The sequence below is a fragment of the Trachypithecus francoisi genome, unplaced genomic scaffold (assembly GCF_009764315.1).
Source record: "Trachypithecus francoisi isolate TF-2019V2 unplaced genomic scaffold, Tfra_2.0 Lachesis_group9, whole genome shotgun sequence".
In the NCBI taxonomy this organism is placed as follows: domain Eukaryota; kingdom Metazoa; phylum Chordata; class Mammalia; order Primates; family Cercopithecidae; genus Trachypithecus; species Trachypithecus francoisi.
Window position 1 is genome coordinate 42,231,659 of NW_022681474.1, and position 5,582 is coordinate 42,237,240.

General features: G+C 45.8%; 1 pseudogene; it reads left to right on the forward strand.

Moving 5' to 3' along the window:
* The first annotated feature begins 869 nt into the window (after positions 1 to 869).
* Positions 870 to 5,337, forward strand: LOC117082241 (annotated as a pseudogene).
* The last annotated feature ends 245 nt before the right edge of the window (positions 5,338 to 5,582 follow it).

Sequence of the window (5,582 nt, forward strand, 5' to 3'; positions counted from 1 at the left end):
CCAAAGTGCTGGGATTACAGGCTTGAGCCACCGCGGCCGGCCTGAGATGGCTTACTTTTAAAAATTATTTCTAAACTGAACCCAGACCCTGGCATATCAGAGGTGGTTACAGAGTGAATGCATCTGACAAACAATCGAGGTGATTTTGTTTTCCAGGGTTTGTTCCATGAATAAACAGTCTCTGAGAGGCTGGTATCTTGTCCAAGTGTCAAGAGCCTGAAGTTGAATTGTCTAACTGAAAGGCAGCATATTCTGTATGAAGCAGTGGCCCCCAAAGCCCACCGCCCTCTGTCCTCAAGGGGAGCGGCTTCTTTCACAGTAGAGGCCGCTCCTGCCGTAGTCACCTCTCTACCTGGTTCCACCCTATGCAAGGCAAAAAAAACCGAGAAGAAAGAAACCCATTGCCATGCAAAATCCAGTGACCCCAAACCCAACCAGACCACCAGGGATGTTCTGGGAGTCTGGGCTGGGGACAGGAGCACAGCCAGCCCTCCCCTGCAACACCCAGTGCCTGGTGGGGCAGAGCGAGTCACATTTCAGCCTCACTCACAGGCCAGCTGGAAATGTGGCCCAGCCGCCACTGCCTCCTGAGAACTCCTCCGGATGCCTGCAGGCTTATGCGGGGCTGAGTCACTTCCTCACCTTAATTCTCCCCTAATACCTTCCCTTTCTCTGCCGCTTTACTCCTGGCACCACTGTCTGGGTGTGGAATGTCTGGGGAAGCTGTGCAGGTGGGTTGGCTGAGCTGTCTGCCCAGATACCACAAACATGGCTGGGGAGAGAGGATGCAGGGTTAAAAGTAAAGCCAGATTTGTCTGCTGGCTCTTAAGCGCGTCCTAATCCCCTCAGTCAGTTTGATCTTCGCAAACATGAGCACAGGTCAATATCTCTAACAGGGATCCTGAGGGGCTGGTGGAGGATGGAGGAGAGGATGGATGAAGAGGAACAGGAAGTGGGGGGACTGTGATGGCTGCTTTGGCTTTTAGAAACTTCCATCCCACGTTACTTTCCCTAGGGAAGCTCCCACCTCCCATCCCTGGGAGAACAGACTGCATCCGAAAGGTCAAGTTCCAGGTCATGATAAATATGATGGTTTCCTGGATGAGTCTAAGGAGGCATCATTAATATTTTCAGCCTATTTCCGGAAGTCCTGCTGTTCCTCTTACCTAGGCGTATGCTGTCCTTCCCTGTGTACAACTTAACTTTCCTTTTCAGGTTTTGGATGCTTTGTCTTTACATTGCTTTGTGTGTTTGCCTGCCTCAGGCTGTACGTTCAGAGATAGAAATTGGGTCAAAGTTTTAATTTTTATTTAAGTTATTCATTTACATAGTTTAAAAAGTCAAAGGATGGTGCAAGACTTATGAAAAAGAGCCCTCTCCCTTCCCCTTAGCAGAGATAATCACCTTCTTTTTTTTTTTTTTGAGACAGGGTGTCACTCTGTCACCCAGGCTGGAGTGCAGTGACGTGATCTCAGCTCACTGCAACCTCCACCTCCCAGATTCAAGCGATTCTCCTCTTGCCTCAGCCTCCCGAGTAGCTGGGACTATAGGTGTATGCCACTATACCTGGCTAATTTTTGTATTTTTAGTAGAGACGGGGTTTCACCATGTTGGCCAGGCTGGTCTTGAGCTCCTGACTTCAAGTGATCCTCCCGCCTCGGCCTCCCAAAGTGCTGGGAATACAGGCATGAGCTAGTACACCTGGCCATCTTCAATTTTTTTTTTTTTTTTTTTTTTTTTTTTTTTTTGAGACGGAGTCTCGCTCTGCCGCCCAGGCTGGAGTGCTGTGGCTAGATCTCAGCTCACTGCAAGCTCCGCCTCCCGGTTCACGCCATTCTCCTGCCTCAGCCTCCCTAGTAGCTAGGACTACAGGCGCCCGCCACCTCGCCGGCTAATTTTTTTTGTGTTTTTTAGTAGAGACGGGGTTTCACCGTGTTAGCCAGGATGGTCTCGATCTCCTGACCTCGTGATCCGCCCGTCTCGGCCTCCCAAAGTGCTGGGATTACAGGCTTGAGCCACCGCGCCCGGCCATCTTCAATTTTTATAGCTCATTCTTTTGGCATTTATCTCCATTTCCCTCAATAATATTATTTTATTACTACGTCATACTTTTTCAGTTTTAGGCACTATTTATTGTCTTCCATACTCGAACAACTCATGCACCCTTCCTGGCCTCCATCTTTCCACTATAGTCATACAATAATTTGGTTAGAGCAATAGCCAGTGTTTACATTATTACCATTATGTAAACACTATTACCATGTGATGGACTATGCACAATTTTTTATTTTCCCTGGAGCTAATAATTATCTCCACCCCCACTTCATTTACTTAGTTTCCTATGTATTTAATGCTAAGCTCTTTCAGTTGTTGAAATCTTCCCTCAATACTTTCAGATGATAGTCTACCAATTTTATTTTCTTGAAGACACCTCTCTTAGACATGGCTGGGCACAGTGGCTCACACCTGTAATCCCAGCACTTTGGGAGGACAACATGGGTGGATCGCCTGAGGTCAGGAGTTTGAGACCAGCCTGGCCAGCGTGGTAAAACCCTGTTTCTACTAAAAATACAAAAAATTAGCCGGGCATGGTGGCAGGTGCTTGTAATCCTGGCTACTCGGGAGGCTGTGGCAGGAGAATTGCTTTAACCCGGGAGGCAGAGGTTGCAGTGAGCCGAGTTCACACCATTGTATTCCAGCCTGGGTGACAAGAGCAAAACTCTGTCTCAAAAAAAAAGAAAAGAAGAAATCTCTCTTAGACATTTCTGACCTTATCTGGTCTAGGCTGGTTGTCCTACAGGACTGTTGCATTGTTGTCATCTTGCAGTCTCTTTTCACCAACATCCTGGGGGATTCTCTTTATCTATCACATGTCAGATTCCTATTTCCCCTTGTCTTTTTCTTGGTTTACTACCTTATTTTGGTGAAACACATCCTTCAGGAGCCTCCTGAGTATATAAACATTTTTTACTGAACCTTAAATGACTCTAATGTCTTTTTCTATCTTCAACCTTGATTGATAGTTTGGTTGGGTATAAAATTTTAAGTTGTATGGCTGATTACCATGGCTCACACCTGGAATCCCAGCACTATGGGAATACGAGGTAGGCAGATCACTTGAGGTCAGGAGTTTGAGACCAGCCTGGCCAACTTGGTGAAACCCTGTCTCTACTAAAAATACAAAAAATTAGCCAGGTCTGGTGGCTAATGCCTATAATCCCAGCTATATGGGAGACTGAGGCAGGAGAATCGCTTGCAGTCAGAAGACGGAAGTTGCAGCAAGCTGAGATTGCACCACTACACTCCAGCCTGGGTGACAGAGTGAGACTTTGTCTCAAAAAAAAAAAAAAATTACATTGGAGATGATTTTCCTTTGGAAATTAGAAAGCATTGCTTGTCTTCTAACTTCCAGTGCATCTATTGAGACATTCAAGCCACTCTTAATCCCTGACCTGCTCCCCTTTCCCTTCGGAAACTTGCAGGATCTTCTCTTTGTCTTCAGTGTTCTAAATTACAATGATTTGTCTTGATGTTGATCTCTTTTCATCCACTGGGCCAAGAACATCTTGGGCCCTTTTAAACTGGAAATATATGTCTCCGTTTTTGAAAATTTTCTTTGGGTATTTTATTTTATTTTATTTTATTTGAGATGGAGTCTTGCTCTGTCACCTGGGCTAGAGTGCAGTGGCACAATCTCGGCTTACTGGAACCTCCACCTCCCGAGTTCAAGTGATTCTTCTGCCTCAGCCTCCTGAGTAGCTGGGATTACAGGTGCCCGTCACCACGCCTGGCTAATTTTTTGTATTTTTAGTACAGATGAGTTTTCATATGTTGGCCAGGCTGGTCTCAAACTCCTGACCTCATGATCCACCCGCCTTGGCCTCCCAAAGTGCTGGAATTACAGGTGTGAGCCATCGTGCCCAGCCCAGGTGTTTCTTTGAGCATTTCCTCCACTCCTTCTTCTCTGTTGTTTGTTTGTTTGTTTGTTTATTTATTTATTTATTTATTTTTCTGGAATTCCTATTATTCAGAAAGTGGAATTCCTGTATTAGGCCTCTCATTTTCTTCTCTCTTCTCTCCTATTTTCTGTGACTATGTTTTTGTAAGCTTTCCTCAATTTTATATTCCAATCCTTCTACTGAGTTTTTGATTTCTCACATTATATTTTTAAGTTTAAAGAGCTCCTTTTTGTCCTTTGAATGTTCCCCTAAAAAAAAAAAAAAATAGTGGCCAGGCATGGTGGCCCATACCTGTAATCCCAGCACTTTGGGAGGCTAAGGTAGAGGACTGAGATCAGGAGTTCAAAACCAGCCTGGGCAGCAAAGTGAGACCCCATCTCTACAAAAAAATAAAAAGATTAGTTGAGTGTGATGGCATGTGCCAGTAGTCCCAGCTACATGGGAGGCTGAAGCAGGAGGGCTGCTTGATTCCAGGAGGTCAAGGCTGCAGTAAGTCATGTTCGCACCACTGTACTCCAGTCTAGGTGACAGAGTGAGACACGGTCTCAAAAACAACCAAAACCTCAACAGTATTGTGTTTTTGTCTCAGGTTTATATATTTGCAAATTGAATGTCTATATACATTATACTCTTGCTGGGCATAGTGGTTTGCACCTTTAGTGCTAGTTCCTGGGGAGGCAGGGGCAGGAAGGTCGCTTGAGCCCAGGAGTTTTGGGCTGTAGCATGCTATGCCGATCGGGTATCGTACTAAGTTTAGCATTAATATGATGACCTCCTGGGAGCGGAGGACCATCAGGTTGCCTAAGGAGGGGTGAACTGGCCCAGATCAGAAAAGGAGCAGGTTGGTAGTTTAAATTGCATTGCATTGAAGAAATAGGTGGTGGGATCTTGCTGGGTGTTTGATTAGCCCTTTCTCTGTTTTGCTTGTTTGAGCTTCAGCAGAATTCGAAACAACTGGCAATAAGGCTGGGAAGGACTCTGGAAAAACCAAAACAAAGGCAGTTTCCAACTTGCAGAGAGCCGACCTGCAGTTCCCAGTGGGACATATTCATCGACACCTGAGATCTAGGACAACCAGTCACGGGCATGTGGGTGCAACTGCTGCAGTGCATAGCATAGCCATCCTGGAGTAACTCACCACAGAGCTACCTGAACTGGCAGCAAAGGCATCAAAAGACTTCAAGGTAAAGCGTATTACCCCTTGTCACTTGCAACTGGCTGTTTGTGAAGATGAAGAATTGGATTCTCTCATCAAGTCTACAATTGCTGGTGGTGGTGTCATTCCACACACTCACAGATCTCTGATGGGCAAGAAAGGACAACAGCACACTTTCTAAAGGCTGTCTGGATTCCTTATTATCTCGGGACTCTAAGTACTCTACCAACTGTCCATCATGGTGATTCCAGTGGACTGTATCTCTGTGAAAAACACAATTTCATCTTTTTTTTTTTTTTTTTTTTGTAGATGGAGTTTTGCTCTTGTTGCCCAGGCTAGAGTGCAATGGCATGATCTCAGCTCACTGCAACCTCTGCCTCCCAGGTTCAAGCGATTCTCCTGGCTCAGCCTCCTAAGTAGCTGGGATTACAGGCATGCGCCACCACGCCCGGCTAACTTTTGTATTT